This window comes from Onychomys torridus, chromosome 11 (genome assembly GCF_903995425.1).
Source record: "Onychomys torridus chromosome 11, mOncTor1.1, whole genome shotgun sequence".
In the NCBI taxonomy this organism is placed as follows: Eukaryota; Metazoa; Chordata; class Mammalia; order Rodentia; family Cricetidae; genus Onychomys; species Onychomys torridus.
Genome location: NC_050453.1, coordinates 70,834,151 through 70,853,025, shown reverse-complemented (window position 1 = coordinate 70,853,025; position 18,875 = coordinate 70,834,151). Strand labels below are relative to the sequence as shown.

Below are 18,875 nucleotides of genomic sequence, written 5' to 3'. Positions count from 1 at the left end.
TGTATAACCACACCTGCTGTTTTGCATGGGTGTTGGGAAATAAAGTCAGGTCTTCATGCTTGTATAACAAATGACCTATTGATCTGTATTTCTAGTCACAAACCTGAACTTTCTATAAGGAAAATAAAATTAGAGCTTCTATCTCTATTTTGGGGTGAAAATAGAGGAAGTAGAAGATCAATTAACAAAGGCTGAAATGGATGTAACAATATCCTCTCTAAAGGGGAAAAATCACTAACTTATTACTTTCCTACTCTGTGTGCAGTCTTGGGCTGGTTGCTTATGCATAGATTACTGCACTCTGCAAATTCTGAATTACTAAAAAGAATTACTGGATTCTTTGTATTGTGTTATGCATGCAAGCATGAGGAGGATATCAGATGTTCTGACCCATCTCTCTCCACCTTATTCCTTTAAGGCAGGGTCTCCCACATAATCTGGAACTAGCATGGGAGCCATCCTTCTTTGTCTCTGCTCCTTTTAGCACTGAGGTTATAGGCATGTGAGTAACCACACCTGGCTTTTTACATAAGTACTGCGTTGTTTTTTTTTTTTTAGGTTGGGTCCTCATGGTTGTACAGCATGTGCTCTTATGCACTGAATCATCTCCCCAGTCCCACTACTGAATTATTATCATCCATATTTCACAAACGAAGAACCTGATAATCATGCTAAGACTTTCCTGCCATTAACAGCTGCTGAATAATGGGGGCAATGTGTATCAAGCACACATAGCAGTTTGGAATTCATTTGATGCGTTTGTGATCTATCCTGTTGCAATGGATCTGTTTTTATTTTAGAACAAATGAAAGCACATTTAATCTGATGATCTCTGCAATAACTCTCTCCTGATTGAGATTCATGAGGACACAGTTATTTATGTGAGGAAGATAAAGCAGCATTTTAGAAAAGGCCCACCCAACCACCGATATTTTTTACATGTGATTTATAAAGTGAGTGCTTCGTAAAGGAAAAGACATGGAATGTTTCATTACTTGTGTTTTAACATTTGTAATATAGCACGGCATGATAAATGAATCAGGTTATATTGATTAGGTTTTTGCTGCACTCAGTAATCATTTTGGTTTCTAATCACTTGTGCCTGGGAGCAGGCATTAAACAAATGGCTTAATTACAATGAGAGGAAATGTCTTTTTTAGTCTCGAGTAGTAGCTGTGAAGATAAAAGCAGATACATTTCACTGGTGTCTCACTTCTAATTGATGATAAAGCCATGAATGCACGGAGAGCTTGTGTTTGTCTTGCTGTTTCTGGATTTGGTCACTTCTCAAAAACTTCACTAAATTCTTTTGCTTTTATTGTTGTTTGGATTTCCTTAGCATTTTTCTCTATTCCTATATCTACATACAGGGGTTTTGTTGTTAGGGGTGGTAGATCCAAAGCCACCCCTCTTCCATGCTGACTTGATTTCATGCAGGTAACTTACAGCTGCTATGGATTCCTGAGTACAACAGTCCTGAAATGTCCGGAAGGCAGTTTTGCTCAGGTTCTCACTGACTTCTGGCTCTTACAATCTTAGAGCACCCTCTTTTTCAATGATTCCTCAGCCTTGGGTGTGGTGATGGTAGGGTGATAAAGATTTTGAATTGTGGCTGAGCACCCTTAACTGTGAAGCTTTGGACAATTGATGACTTCCAGAGGAGGATAAGTCTGTTTTTTAAGGGTATAGCCATGAGATATCACCCACACTCTAGTGGATGGCTCCACAGTCAGGGATATATGGGCAGCATCAATTGTACTTGTTTTCTTAAAAGCAAAGGCCCAATGTTGCAGAGTAGGTGATGAGGAGTAGATTTGGACTGAGTGAAGGGAGACATGGGGTGAATATGATCAAGATACATTATAGGAAATTGTCCCATAATGATTAAAATATATTTAGAAAGATATTTCCTTCTAACTGTAGGAAATGTTAGCAATTCCTTTAATCCTAGCTCCCTTTATGTCACCCATAAAAGATGTTTGAGTTGATCCAAGTTTGGTTCCTATAGTGGTTAGCATTGATTATTAACTTGACAGTCTAGAATCACCTAAGAAATGAGTCCCAAGATAGGATTGTCTATATTTTGGCTTGTGGTCATGTCTGTAAGGAATTGTCATAATTAAGCTATTTGACATGGGAAGACCCAGTCCACTGCAGGTGGCAGCATGTATGCTTTTATTTCTATCTGCTCTTGATTAAGGGTTTGATGTAGCCCATGGATGTTAAAACTCTAACCTCTGTGACTTATCTGTTATGATGCACTGCAATCTGGAACTTTAAGCTGAAATAAACCTCTGACTTACCTGTCTTAGCCAGTGGTCTATTGCTGTGAAGAAACACTATGACTGTGAAAACTCTTATGAAAGAAAGCATTTAATTGGGGCTGGCTTACAGTTTTAGAAGTTTAGTCCATTTTCATCATGGTGGGAAGCATGGTGGCTTGCTGTAGACATGGTGCTGGAGAAGTAGCTTATGGTTCTACATCTAGATCCACAGGCGTCAGGAAAGGAGAAAGACTCTAGGACTGACTTGGAATTTTAAAACAACAAAGCCTATCCCAGTAACTTATTTCCTCCAAGAAGGTCACACTTGCTTCAGCAAGGCCACCCTTACACAACAAGTCCACACCTCCTAATCCTTCTCAAATAGTGCCACTCCCTGGTGACCATTCAACTATTTGAACCAATGTGGGCCATTCTTATTCAAACCACCATATTCCCTGTTCCATTTTGTTAGGACACTTTATCACAGCAAGAGAAATGAAAGTAGATTAGTCCTTAACATGGCTTTTCATAAATGGCCTTTCTGGTTGTTCTCTTCCCCTTCATTTTAATTCTGATTGTGCACACGTAATTCTTATAGGAGTCTATAGTAGCTGCATACTCTTGAGGGCAACATCTTTTAGAAGCAAAATGATATCTGATACTCCAGTTATAACAATGTTTAGTACTTAGTTAGCTCAGTCAGCACTGAAATAAATTACTAAAAGACAGGTACAGAATGATTTTCATTAAATATCTCTAATAAACACTATACTTTGTTGTATGTAATAGTAAAATTTCAGTTTCCTTTCGTTTACTACTTTAAAGAACATTTTATTATTTTTATCATATGTGTGTATGTAGTGTGTGTGTGTGTGTGTGTGTGTGTGTGTGTGTGTGTTAGTTGTGGTGTTTGTGCTCACATGTGCACATTTGTTTGTAGGTCAGAGGACAACCTTGAACATCTACTTTAGTTTGAGTCAAGGTCTGTAACTCACAAAGCAGGCTAGGATAGCTGGAAAGTATGCCTCTGGGGACTCACCTGTCTCTTCCTCCCTTTTTGCCATTGCTGGGGCTGTGAGCATGCACTGCCATACCCAGCTCTTTAAGTGGGTTCTCAGGAGTTGAATTTATGTCCTCCCCATACTGTCAGACAGGAGGTATTCATTCTCCCCAGATATTTCCACTGTTGTTGCTCTTAGATTTGACATCATGGTGACATGGTTTCTAAAGAAATTGACCTTCTTTGATAAAAGCAGTCACTTAAAATGCTATTCCCCCATTTTCATTTGTAACAGCCACTTGGATGTGTCTCTGCTAGCACAGTCTCCCTTTGTCAATGGGTTGTTTCTGACTATGTCCTTTATCAACAAGAAATCTTCATTTTCTCTAAAATACAGACTTTCTGAATAGCATTGGCCATCCTAATGGTAGATTCAGATCTTGGAATAAACATCTCAGACAAGGTCCGATGATACCCTTGTACTTCCTGAAAGCTAAATGCTTGACAGTTGTTTCAAAGCATTTTGTTAGAGAATGACTTGAATGAATTTTGAAATTTTATTTGAATGGTGAGGAGAGTGAGATACACAAAGAGGTGGAGTTGCTGCCTCTTCTAATGCAAAAATCAATCTTGGCTTTGAATGCAGATAACACTTCCAGGGAGAACCAACATACTGTCTGTAATTATTCCTCCCTCCCCTGTATGATGTGAAAGTCATTGTTTTCTCAGAGGCTTTGTTCCCATTGTGAACGTTTTGAATTGTCTTTGTTGGGCTTCTCCTACTTATGCTGGTGTATTTATTTAGATTTAAATATTAGAAAATGCTGGTATGGAAGCAATCCAGGGTAAGAGCAACTATGCAAGTGCATCAGTTACATTCTTACAGAGCTAAAAAACAAACAAACAAACAAACAAAAAAAACAAACAAAAAAAACTCTCTGTGCTTTAGGAAGAAACCAGGCATTGAAGAACTCATAAGGACTTTGAATCAAATACCTGGCCGCCTACAAGCTATATGTCCTTATGTGACTTTTATAAACCTTTGGGCTTCTGTTTTCTTATCTTTCAATTGTCAAAGACAGTTCAGTAGTTCACTAAGTGCCTGTGAAGATACAAATAAACCATCTGCTCCCAAATAGCCTACTATACCAAGCTTTCCTTTGGGCCACCAACTAGCTCACAAATCATGACACAACATGGAGACATATTAGTAGTTGTAAATGCTCAGCCTTAGCTTAGGCTCATTGCTTGATAATTCTTGTAACTTAACCTGTTACTCTTCAGGTACATTTTGCCTTAGGGCTTCATAGCTTTCTTTCATTCTGTATATCTTACTGTCCTGCTGTCTCCATGTGTGGCTGGGGGCTGTTTAACTTCTGACCCTGGTGTGTCCTCTTTCTCCCTCATTCTCTTCTTTTCTCTCTGGAGCTTATGAATATAGCTCCTCTTACTTATTCTCTCTGCCTACCAGCCCTGCCTATCCCTCTCCTACTTAACTATTGGTTGTTCAGCTTTTTATTAGACCAATCAGGTGCCTTAGCGAGGCAAGGTAAAACAAATGCAACCCATCTTTACATAATTGAACAAATGTAGCACAAGCAAATGTAACACATCTTTACATCATTAACAGGCAACAGAAGCAAATATAACACACCTTCTCATAGTTCAAGTAATATTCCTCAGCATAAACAAATGTAACACATCTTTGCCTAGTTAAAATAATATTACACAACAGTCAACTTATGCTTGGAACATTGAAGGATTCTAATAAACACGACTTCCCTTTCTACTGCCAAAAGTGGTGATAGACTATTATGGAGATGTACTGAAACTTGCTGCCAAAATTAGCTTAAAATTAAAATTCTAAACTTCCCTATGTCCGAAGTCTCTCCATCACTGTAACTAGCAAACACTTAGCTTAGTCCTATGTAAAATAACAGAGCAGGGATTCCAGATAACTCATAACACTTAAACTATAGATCAGTGGTGGGGCGACTTTATCTACAATGGTCTGGACAGTAAATATTTAAATATTTGATTTTTATTTATGTGTTTGTATGCATGTGTCTGTGTGAGGGTATATCCACAAGCATACAGGTTCCCATGGAAGGCGGAAGAGTGTGTGGAAGTACCTGGAGTTGGAGTTACAAACAGTTGTGAACAGTCCAAAATGGGTGCAAGGCACAAGGATTCAGGTCCTCTCCAAGAGCAGTAAGTGCTATTTGACTGTCGTCTGTCCTCTCCCCAACCTCATATAGCGGTATCTTTCTATTGTAGTATTTCTTATGGAGAACAGATTCTGTAGACAACCCCCAGCTAAATAAGCTCAATATATTCAATTATGTTGATAAGTGCAAGATGCAAGGAAAAGTCCTGCCATTCATGACATAGTCCCTAAAGACTTTTTAAAAACTAGGTATATCCTGAAGGATATTATAATGAGATGTAGTTGATGGGAATTAGTTTGCAAATCATATCTAGAACACACCTGTGGGCCTGTGAATGCCTGGTATTTGTGTGGACTTGTCTGGGGGTTTATCTATTTCAAGAAAATTTCTGTGTCTTGTAACAGTGTTCAGGCTGAAAATGTTATGGATTGATTCTCAGTTTCAAATGAGGGAGTGTGCTAATGCACATGTTTTAATAAAAATAGGTTGCTTCTGCAGCTAATATCCCCTCTGGGAGACTCCTGAAACCTGCTTTTATTGCGGTCTTCTCTACAAACCTCAGATTTATTTTCCCACTTTTCTGATTGCCTAGGTGTTCATTGTCAAAACCACATTAGCACAGCGTTGACAGGTCTGGGTCCTTATTTTATGAGCTCCCAGAATAGATTATAATAATGAAGTCTCTTATCACTCTTTTAAAATTTATTTTTTTTGAAGCTAATATATAGTTACATCACTTCCCTCCCTTTTCTCCCTCTTACTCTCCCATAGACCCTTTCACTCCCTCTTAAATTCTATTTCTCTCTTTAACAGTAAGTGTATGTGTGTGTGTGCGTGTGCGTGTGTGCATGTGTGTGTGTGCACGTGTGTTCGTGTGTGTGTGTGTGTGTGTGTGTGTGTGTGTACATGTGTACATATGTAAATACAGCTTGCTCTATCTATTTAGTTACTTGTGTGTTTATGACTTTGGGGCTAACTGCTATCGTATAACCGGTGAAGGGTCTCATCCCTAGGGAAGAGTATTTCTCTTCACACTCTCAACATTTGTTAGTTGCCTGGGGTTCTTTGCTCGTGCCCGGGACCTTGTGAGGTTTCCCCTCTCCCATGTTAGACTGTCTATTGGTGTTGCATGCTTGTCCCATATTGCGTGTTCTGTCTCAGAGTGTATTCTATATTCTAACTCCCTTCTTTATTACATTTTTTTCTCTCCTTTTCCTTTCGTTCACATCCCTTTCTTCTTTTGAGACAAAGTCTTATGTAGACCAGGTTAGCACCAAACTCACTGTGTAGTTAGGGTAACCTTGAACTCCTGATCATCCTGTCTCCACCCACTGTGTGCTGAAAAGTCAAGCAAACACCCACCCTGTGGTGCTGGGTATGGAACCCAGGACTCCAGGCATGCTAATCAAGCACTATACCAAATGAGATATATCCTAAGCCTGTCTTTATTTTTTAGGAATAGGAAAGTAGAGAATAATACAGGATAAATACCATCAAAGTATAATAAAAGCATGCATGAGAATGTCATAATGAAACTTACATTTTATTAAAATATTATGTAGGTTTTGTTTCTTTGTAGAAACTATTTTCACATCTGTTTGGTCATTATGGAATAGCTAATTGAATAAAAACACATATTAAATATTTATGTAGATGCCATGAAGTACAGTACTTGTCCATGAATAAAAATTACAAATAGCCCAGTGAAGATAGTCTTTAAGCAAATGTAGGCTTACATTTTTGATCAATTAATGTCATCCTTTTCCATTTTTTTTCTCATAAGATATTCAAGAATCATTCAACCCATGAAATTGACATTGAACTAAAACTATGGGTTACGCCTTAGGAAAATGTCCCCAGTGCATGGTTCCAGATTTAAATAAACTTCTATGGAGGTGAATTTTATCTCCTACAGTGAATTTTCCCATAAAGGGTAGCTACTCCATGTTTTCTTATAGTGATATTTTATTTGTATTGAAATGTGATTTTATTTGTATGTTAATAAAGTTGCCTTGAGGTCAGAACAAGCCAGAGCAGAAGCTGGGTGGTAATGTTGCACGCCGTTAATCCCAGCACTTGGGAAGCAGAGCTAGGTAGATCTCTGTGTGTTCAAGGACACAGCCAGCATGGCAGACACACACCTTTAATCCCAATACCAACCATAGAAGACCTGGAGGTCTGTACAAACAGGCAGTGACGAGGAGGTCATGTGGCTGGGTTTACAACTAATGAGAAAACAGAACAGAAAGTCTATAAATAGACAGGACACACAGAAGTAGCTCTCTTGCGGAGAGGAAGAACAGCAGAAGCAGTGAAGGGTAAGGTTTTCCACTCTTGCTCTGACCTCGTGGTTTTTAACTCTGCAATCGGTTCTGTGTTTCTTATTTAACAAGCCGGTTACATCTACATTTTCTGATTCTATGACTTGGTTTCCTCCTGTATTGTACTTATCATAAATTATTTCCTGATTCCCTATATTTAGATAATCATAGTTACTTTTAAAGTAAATTAATCCAATTCAACCTATTTATCAGGTCCAGATTAAACCTAGCTTTTTATATATGTATGTACCCACATATGTATCTGTATGCAATTTTACAGTGCATGTAAGTGCATGGAGATCAATTCTGAGTGTTGGTCTTTGGGACATTATGTTTTCTTTCTCCTTCCTTTCTTCCTTTCTTCCTTTCTTCCTTCCTTCCTTCCTTCCTTCCTTCCTTCGACTGGCTTATCTCACTGGCAAAGTGCTCATTGATTAGGCTAAGCTGGATGATCAGCAAGCTCCAAGGAACACTATCTCTTCCTCTGCTGTGCTTGAATTACAAGTGTGCTCCACTACATCTGAATTTTCACATGGGTTCTGAGGGTCAAATTTAGGTTCTTAGACCTCTCCTGTTTTACCTATGCTTTCACTGATTTTTTTTTTTTTGCTTTGTTTTGTTTTCCTACAACCATGAATCTGATAAGTAATAAAGACTATGCAACCCTATATCCATGTCCAGTATTCTAACTCCAATTGTTTTGTCTTGTGGATATGCTGTACTTGTATTTTAGAGTGGAGAGGGGAGCACTGGATAGAATCTGAAAACTCATACATAGTAGTCATGTAGCATACAATAAGCTATATGCCCAAGTTTGATTCTCTGATTGCAAAATAACATTAATTATATTATAAAGACCAAAGTAAAGTTATGTACCTGTTTCCCAGTTAGGACCATTTAGAAATGCTTGTTATAATTGTACTTCTGAGTTCTCTAAAAGAAATGTCTTCATGACAAATGGATGCTTCATGTGGGGTGACTCCATTATGGAACAGCAGGGGATAGCTGTGCATTGAAGCAAAAACTTCAGATACATTTTACAGATCCCACAGTACACCAGAATAGACTGAGCATGGTTCTATCCTCATTTTAAAATTGCTTTACACATGGAAAACCTATTTTTCATTTCTTTGTATCTTATATTACTATCATGAGAAACAGTTAATGCTCTGTATATTTTAATTTTTTTATTTTTATTGGTGTATATGTTGGGAATGAAGATGGAGATTGTGCAGTCTGTGTGCAGTATCCACAGAGACCAGAGAAAGTGGACAGATATTCTGGAGTTGGAGTTAAAGACAGTTGTGAAGCACCTGGCCCAGGTGCTAATGGCTGAATTCAGGTCCTTTGCAAGAACAGCAATTTCTCTTAACCTTTGAGCCGTCTCTCCATCCTCAATGTGCTTGTTGTATCTTATATGTACATTAACATCTGGGCTGTGAAACACAACTGTGGCATTTGGTTGTAATGCTAAGAGGAACTAAATCACATCACCTTGCTTAGAATAGTCCATTCCTTTCACTTATGGAGAGTCTGTGAAGCTGGCAAAGGGCTCACCTAGGTGTTGGAAGGTAGAAAAGGCCTAAGGAGATATAATTTACCAGTTGACATCATTTTCAGATCTAGGCTCTGTCACCTTTATTTTGTTCTTCTTTTTTTGTTTGTTTTGTTTTTGTTTTTGTTTTTTGAGATAGGCTTTCTCTGTGTAGTTTTGGTGCCTATCCTGGATCTTGCTCTGTAGAGCAGGCTTGGCCTCGAACATGCAGGAATCTGCCTGGCTCTGCCTCCCGAGTGCTGGGATTAAAGGAGTGCACCACTGCCTCCTGGCTTGTTCTTTTTTTTTTTTTTCTTCAGAAAAAAAGTAAATCAACTTTATTTTTATTTGAGGTCCATGTGTAAGGTCAACGACAGCTGTGCAAACTCAGCTCTCTCCTTCCACACTTACCTTGTTCCCAGATGACTGAACTCATGTTGCCAGGCTTGGAAGCAAATTCTTCAACCAGTTGAGCTGTCTTGTGGGCTCCTCTTCTTCTGTTTTTGCCCTCTCCTAAAAACTAAGACTCCTTAGTAAATGTTCTGTCTAGTCAAATCCAAGTCATTCTTAAAGACTGTAGACTGAGTGCTGGCTGGGAAGATGGCTCTAAGTGATGTATCCATTCACCACTGTGTATCGGACCCTGGAGCCCAGAGAGCTGGTCATGGTGCTGTGCACTTACAATCCCAGTACTTCTGGCCAGCCAGTCTAGATTACTCAGCAAGCTCTAGGTTAGTAAGTGACCCTTTATAAAAAACCAAGGTGGGTATCCCTGAAGGTTGACAGCGTGAAAGAGGTTGAACCACTGGCCTCCACATATATCCATACACTTCTATACACATGACCTTGTACAAAAATGAGAATGATGACTGAGAAAAGGTTTAGAAATCAAATTTCAGCTAAAACAGCTATTTAAGAAAGTTATTCCACTGAGATTCTGTGGTTTTACACTATTCTAGCTTACCATATTTAAAATTCAGTAATCTTTCAAATTTACAATAACCATAGAGTATCATTTAATTATAAAGCATGGTTTGTTGTGCTGCACAGAAGCCTACAACTAGAGGTGTTCACTCCAGTGTTACCATGGAGTATGACTTGAGTATAGACATGCCACAGTGAGAAGGCTTCTAGGTAGCATTAGATATACTTGACATTAGAAAATTTCTCCTTTTTATTATCGTGTGTGTGTGTCTGTGTGTCTGTGTGTGTCTGTGTGCACATGCACATGTGTGAAGACATGAGTGTGTACCATGGTGTATTTGTAGAGGTCAGAAGACAGCCTTTATGTTGGTCTTTACCTTCCTCCTTGTTTTTCTGCTCTATATCAGAAGCTATCTGACCCAAGAGCTTTCAGGCATTCTCCTGTCTCTGCCTCCAGGTTCCCTACAAGAGTGTTGGGATTACTTCCCAGTGCTCTGCTATGTCCTTCTTCTACGTGAGTTTTGGAGATTCAACCTTAGGTCCTTATGGTAAGTACTTTGTCTGTAGAGTTGTCCTCCCAATGTTAAGAGTAGAAATGTTAGTAGATATTTAACTTGTGACAACATAGCCATGTACTTTAGCATTCCTTGTAAAGTCTTCTTTGCAGGAGACAGGAGAATATGAAATTTTAATAAATGTCTTAATATTAAAATATTAATATGGGTGCTGGAAAGATGACTCAGTGGCTAAGAGTGCACACTGCTTTTGCATAGGATCTGGGTTTGATTGCCAGCATTCCTATCAGGCAGATCATATGTTCCTATAACTCCAGTTCTAGGAGATTTGATGCCCTTTTCTGGCCTCTACAGTCAATTGTGCTCTCATTCATGTGCACATAGACACTCATACACACAATCTAAAGTAAAAATAAATTTTAAAAAATCAACACATGTCTTCTACTATTTTTGGAAAATCTCTGCCTTTATGAAACCATTTTTCATATTCCAGATATAAAAGATTTTTGGGGGGCTATTTCCAGGTTGGACTGGTTTTTCTTGATTTCACTCTTAAGATAACCTATTTACGAGGAATGAAACCAGCAGGGAATTAGCATAGGAAGGACATCTGATCAAGGTCAGCAAGCAAGGCAACAGCTCCCCCAAGGAATGGGGGCCATGGCCCAACACTAAGGAACTTTCTGTTTGGCTCACTGGCCACTTTTTGGTCAAAGGCAGTTAAAGGAATTGGTTTCTCTCAACTGTGACTTCACTGTGGCTCTCCTTGTAACATGCTCACAGAGTGTTCACAGGATTCAAAGAGTGAGCCTTCTAGTCAAGAGAGAGATGCAAAAATGGAGAGTCAAAGGGAAAGATGAAAGGGGAAAACCGAGATGAATTTAGCATGAAAGTGTTTTTCTCCCTTCTCTGGGCCGGTTCCACAATAGAAGCTCCAGGGCAGCTGGGGTCTTTAATGCTCTGCTGAGGGTCTCTGAATGCCAAGGATCTTGATAGTGCTGGGGGACATCAAATACCCAGCATGTCTTTGGTCTAACTCAGGCTCCAACTGGGCTTCTGTTCTTTCTATCACATTTTGCTGAAGAAGTCTGGCTTGCCTCAGACACTCAGTCACTCATTTCATAAGGGAACAAGGTTTGTTCATAGAAAGTGGTCGTTCATTTTAACAGGTGAAGGCATGGAGCTTGTTGTCTTCTCTTTTATCATGAGATATCCAGGCAGGCACACTTGACTCATGTATGGCAGTCTAGTTTTGACTAAATGTCATTTAATTGTTAGGCTTCTTGGTATAGTGCTTGACTAACTCAGAAGTCTCTCCCTAAAGGAGTCCACAGAGAACACTACAGTGGTAGTGGTTGTTACCAAATTCTTAACTATTAAATAAGTATCTAACTAGTACAATGATGTTGTGGTCCACAAGAGGGCATTAGTTACCAGACACCACATTAAAAAACAGATAAGGACAGGAACAGTGGTACACACTTGTAGTTTTAGCCCAGAAGAAGCAAGGCAGGTAGTTCCTGGCTCACTGGCCAGTACCTGGTGAATTCAATGTTAGTAAGAAACCGCACCTCTCAGGCATCTTCCAATAATTTGCCAAAATGACAAACAAAGGGGAGGAGGAAACGTGTCTACCATACGTTCTCTAGGTCCTTTAGATACCATAGAGTTGGGGTTGGGGATTTAGCTCAGGGGTAGAGTGCTTGCCTAGCAAGTACAAGGCCCTGGGTTCGGTCCTCAGCTCTGGACAATAAAAATAAAAAGATACGGTAGAGTTGTTCCTTTGACCACATGTATGTGAATCGATAGGATGGGTGATGCAGATGTCAGGAGAATGGGCACTGTTACAAAAGAAACACACTGTAAATGTTACCATGGCAGAACCAAAAAGGTGTATTGTGTCTCAGCATGCTGTTGACATTGCTGTAGGCAAACAAGTGAAGAGCAAGACTCTCCTAAAAGAATTAGTGTGCTCACTGAACACATCGAGCACTCTAGGAGCTAAGGCAGATTCCTGAACCAGGTGAAGGGAAATTCTCAAAAACAAAGGAAGCCAACAAGAAAGGCGCCTGGGCTCAACTGAAATACCAGCCTGCCTCACTCAGAGAAGCACATTTTGTGAAAACTGACAGGAGAGAGCCTGAGCTGTTGGAGCCCTTCCCCATGAATTCACAGCTGTACAAAAAGCAGTGAAAGACCTAGATTGTAACATAAATAATTAAAAAAAAACCTGAAAACCCAACAAAGTAGATAAGACTTGAATGGCAACAGAGATTGACCTCTGGTCTCCCCATGTGGGTGAACACACATACACACACACACACACACACACACACACACACACACACACAGAGAGAGAGAGAGAGAGAGAGAGAGAGAGAGAGAGAGAGAGAGAGAGAGAGAGAGAGATTTGGTTGAACTTACATTGTATTCAATTAATTTTAAAAGATTTCTCTTTGAATACATGTTTTTCATAATGCAATGACTCCAAAGTCAAGCAGACAACCCAGTTTGACTACTTTTAGTTGGGGCTAGTCTACTGAAAAACGAAATCATCTGCCCTTCATGTTCAGTGGTAATCTTTAAGTCTGGATCTAGCTCTGGCAAATTCTCTTTTATGCATGTGTTTCTATTTGTGGGTGCGTGTATTTCAGTGCAGGTACCTGTGGCTAATAGAAGAGAGTGTGGCTGTGACCCAGTGATTGTGGATGCTGGAAACAAACTCCTGTCCCATAGATGAGCAGTAAATATATATTTTTTATGAACAATGGAATTTTATTCAGAGACAAAAACATTTCACATTCAAGAGAAAAAAAATAAGGCGCATATAATTACATAATTGGCACTTAAAGCTTATTGGTAGAGACACAGGAAATCAAACAGAGACACAGGTCAGTTCAAGAATGTTGGGCCTTCCTTCTATCCTGCAGGGTAGACCAGTTCACCATTTGTATGATGGATCCATTCTGCACCCTTTCTAGAGTCCCACTCCAGTCATTTGCCAGCGTTGCCGTGCTCCCACAGTCCTTGGACCAGGCTTTTTAAAACTGATAAACCACATTTCCAGCCTCCAAATTGTATATTTAGTATTAGTCTATAGGTCTTATCCATTCCTATAAGACTTGCTTAAAAAGTTTCAATCTAGCCTGTACTTCAGAATCCTAAATTTGATGCTAAGTAAGGATTAGCAACTGCCCTGGACCCAGCAGAAAACCCTGAGAAGCTTTTCAGTTGAAAGAACTATAATCTCATCCTGATAATGCATATGCCAAGCATCAATAACAGGGAGCCTGACATAGCACTTTCCTCATTTTTGTGGATGCTTTCATGTCACAGTATTCTGCTATTTCTTCAGAGAATATCCATATAACCTCACCTGCAATGAACAATCTTCCAATCTCCTACAGTGTTCTGCTCTCTCTAATTTCAATCTATCATGAAGATACTTGACATAAGCCTTTCTTTTTCCAATAATTCAAGGTTTTCTTCTAATTCTGTCTAAGATGGAGTTTTTCTCTGGGGCTCTCTGAAGCTACTTCATTCCTAAATTCTTCATGCCACTTTCAAGCAATTGAAGGGGAGGGGGAGCCTGTGCTTTTCTATTTGTTTGCTGTAGCAACTAGTTTTAGCCTGAATGTTAATTCATTCACCCAATTAGTCATCTACCAATAATTGTATATTATGTATATTTTGTTTGTTTGTTACTATGATAGAGGCTTAAGATATAAAGAACACAGTTTTTGGATTCCAGGGTCTTATAACCAAGTAGAGGAACAGATAGTAGATTGATTAGATTGGACAAAGTGAGTGAACAGTGTGCTGAGATAACTGGTCATGTGACAGGTAACTGGGGAAATTCTGAGACTCTTATGCATGCAAGAAACAAAAGGATCTGAGATTTCATGAGGGAGAAAAAAATGGCATTTAAATTAAGAAGTGAAATCTAATAGGAATAGACCCAATGGCAAAGAGGGTGGGGTCAGTGCTCAGCAATGCAGGCAGGCATGCTTCATTACAAGATCCACATGCCTCCCATGGGTATTAACAAGCCATGCTATATCGAGTTGCAGTGAGGCTATGAACCTCCTCTCTTATTAAGGATGGACAAGGTAATCCAGTAGGAGGTATGGGTCCCAAAAGTAGGCAACAGAGTCAGAGACAGCCCCTGCATCCACTGTTAGGAGTCCCACAAGAGGACCAAGCTACACAACTGTAACATATACATACATAGAGTGCTAAGTCAGTCCCATGCAGGCTCCCTGGTTTGCAGTTCAGACTCTTGAGTCCCTATGTGTCCAGGTTAGTTACTTTTGTGGGTTTTCTTATGGTGTCCTTGACCCCACTTGCTCCTACTGGTTTGTGACTAGAAACAGAGGAAGAGGAGTAGATATGGGGGTGGGAGAAGAGGAGGGAGGAAGTTTGGGTGGAAAAGCAAATAAGCCAACATATAAACAGAGAGACCCCCGTGCATTCCTGCAGGTTTAGTCTTGCTGTTCTATGCTACAATTTTCTACCTAGTTATACCTGGGAACTACAGTAGGTTCTGTTTTCTTGCCTTGTACAATGATTTAGGCAGCAGGGAATTCATCCAAGAAAGATGGAGGAAGCTACTTTACGTTGAAGAAAATATAAAACCACCAATCCTGTGCATGCTGAACTTGTCCCCTTGGGGTTCTGACACTAGCTGATTCCAGGAAATAGCACTTTGCCCTTCTTCTTGAGAATCCCTGATTTAAAGAACTGGACCAGTGTGGAGATCTAGAGGGCTGTGGGGGTCCAGGTTGTGGCAGCATAGAAATAAATAAGGTCTAGGCTCTGCAGGTGAGGAATCCACAGCCCTGGTGACAGTGACTCTAGGGTGGTAAGCCGCTGTGGTAGAAAAGGGTAAAGAATGGTAGACTAGGGACAGCCCAGGTGACAGTGACTCTAGGGTGGTAAGCCCCTGTGGTAGAAAAGGGTAAAGAAAGGTAGACTAGGGAGAGGGCTGAGATAGCTCTCCCTAAAGCAAGTTGTATGTTGGGTGAATTGAATAGAGGGCGTGGGTTAGTTAATTTCCTCACTGTTGTGACCAAATACTCAACGAGGGCAATTTAAGAATATTAGGAAGACATGGCAATAGGAATGTGAGTCACTGGCTACACCGCATTCACAATCAGGAAGTAGAGAGATGAATGTTTTTGCTCAGATGACTCACCTTTTTATGGAGTCCAAGACCCAGCCCATGGAGTGTTGCCACCCACAATTGGGGTGTGTTTTCCCATACCAGTTAATACAGTCTCTAAACTCTGTCAGGGAAATACCTAGAGGTTTGTTTACTATGCGGTTCTAGACTCTATCAAGTTGACAATTGATATTAACCATCTCAAGATGCTTAATAGTTTCCATCATGAGCAAATGTGAAAATGTTGAATTATACAAAGAAATGTTTTCTTGTTATTATCCTTGGTCAAAGAACTTAAAGGAATATTTTATTAAATTGTTATCATCCTTAAGTGCTTTTGTTTGACTTAAGTGATTTAATTATATCTAGCCAAGGTCTCCATGGTGGAAGGCTGGATGTTGATGAAATCAAGTGTGTCACTGGCCAGCTTTGGAGGAGAGTAAGGGAAAAGGGAGCCCTCATTTTAGTATGGTGTAGTGACATAGTGAATACAAGGGATGAGAAATGAACTTCACCTAATCTGTTTTTCTAGAGGATGGGCACTGAGGCATAGTTAATGTTCATTTGAAATAGAAAGTATGTGTGTGCCTGTATGTGTATATTCCTGTAGGTGTATATGTATATATTTGTTTGTGTGTGCATATGTACATTTGTGTGTTTGTTTGTATGCATGTACATATTTGTTATATTTGTATGAATATGTTGTGAGTGACTGAGCCAAGCAACCATCATCAGCTTGGAGCATTCAGCTGTATCCACTCGCAAAAGATCATCACATCTCGGAATGCTAACTATTTATACACCTTCATGGAGGGATGGAGAGGACCATGGGATCCTCGCCTGAATATCCAGCCATTTCCTAGTACCTGCTGTTTGCAATTCTATCTTAATTGCACGTAGCCTTGGAGAGAGGCTAGAGTATATTGGCCAGGGTGGGATGCTCCATCTATGTGGCTAGAGGGAAGCCTTCATCCTTACTGGGTAAAAGCTTTTCAGGTGTTGCCTATTTGGGAGGTGTGCCCACACTGCTATAAGTAAGTTCTGATCTATATTTGTAAGGAAATCTGATAAGTTCTTTTGTTCCCCAGAGTGAACTTTGGTAGAGTTGTGCCTAAATTTATCATTGGAAGTTTAGGAAAAAATATGGATATGGCTTAAATCTCCCCTGGGAAGGAGTTTTAGTAATAGGACATATATATGCATGTTTGTGTGTGTGTATGTATGTATGCATATATGTATATAATATATTTGAGTATGTATCTATAAGTATATATAAGTACATACGTATATATGAGTTTATATGTGCATTTGTAAATCTGTATATATGTGCACATGTATATATATGTATGTATTCATATGTTTGTACATGTGTGCACATGTCTGTATATGGTTGTATATGTATATTTCCATATATGTTTGTATGCTTGTGAACCTATGTGCATTTTTTTGACAAAGGAATGAAGGATATTCATCCATTTAGAAGGGTAAAAATGATTCTGATATGTATTTCTCCAATGTCAGAGGTCAGATCTTATTTCCACCTAATAAGGTTAAGCAAGGAAAATAAAATTAGTTTTCTATCCCACCCAGCATGCTGATTTCAACATTTTCCTTCATTCAATTTTCCCACAACATCTTGAAATCTGAACTGTTTGTATTATTTATATCGCAGCACTTGGGCAGGCTTATTTTCTTCTTGCATCTTAAAATGTAAAATATTTATGTAACATATTTGGTGTGGGAGGGCCTGAATGTGGCCGGCATCTGCCCTCTCTTAAAAAAAGGCCAGCATGCCTCCTTCCAACGCTTCATTAACAGTTCCTGTTGGTGCCCAGCCCTCTGCTGAGCTCACCTTTCACTTTTATTAGAATCCTTGAGATGTCATCATCTTTTCTTCCAGAAAGTATTTTATAATTTACATGAACAGTAATTAAAATGCTTAGGCAACAAACATCTTTTAAAAACATCTATAGCACAATGTAGAAATGCAGTGTTGGTTTGTATACACGTCTGTATGTGGTGGAGCTAAGGAAATGTAGTCAGGGATGGAGACTAACACACACTTCCTTCCTCCCCAGTTTGCTCTCAGTGCTGAGCCCAGTGAGGATACCATGAATATTTCAGACAGCCGAGTGAGACAAGGCTGCGAATCCTAGCATCACCTCCTACAGCTGAGTTAACTTTGTCAAGCTACTTTGCTTTACTTGAACTTAGCTTATTAATTTTTAAAATGGGAGAAACAAAAGTACCCTCATCACAGGACTGTTGTCCTTTAGAAGATTAACAGAATTGGTGAATATAAAGCACAGCTCAAGGCCAGGCATAATCTAAGTCCTTGAAGAATTGTACTTCATCGATTGTAGGACTCACATCTTGTATTTTAACACTTTTATGCGGAAGCTATGTATTACAATCCATGGGCTCTTATCATTTGTCTTACAGTTACTGAAGCAAAACATTCTTAATTACATATATGATTACTAATTGAAACACAGAGGGCTGGAGAGTAGCTCAGTGGCTAGAGCATTTGTTGCTGAGTTTGCTTGCCAGCACCTGTTAGGTGCCTTAAAACCAACTGTAATTCCAGCTCCAGGAGATTCAATGCTGGCTTCCTGACTCTGGAAGCACTACGTTAATATGCATATACTCGCAGATACACACATATACACGTAATTAAAAATAAAATAAATCTTAAAATAGAATCAGAATTTTGTTTAAAAATCTTAGAAACAGTAAAAAAAAATCATATACCCACATTATCAGTGGAAGTATTTTGCAGCAGGGAAAATATTAGACTCATATATTAGGATAGGATATGTTCTCCATTAGAATTTGCTCTTCTATTTACCTGACAGACATTTCTTTGTGTAGTATCTCCTTACAGATTCTGTGTTGTACAAAGATCTAAATAATGTGTAAAATGTGATCATTGTCTTTATAGATCTAGTAGCAGATGTCCTGGAGCCAGGATGTGAATAGATCGGTGAA

At 39.3% G+C, this 18,875-nt stretch overlaps 1 protein-coding gene across 2 annotated transcripts in view; it reads left to right on the top strand.

The window, feature by feature from the left end:
• The window catches only part of Dpp10 (dipeptidyl peptidase like 10), a 1,497,630-nt gene that overhangs the window by 285,567 nt on the left and 1,193,188 nt on the right, over nt 1-18,875 (top strand). The gene's annotated exons all lie outside the window — the stretch shown is intronic.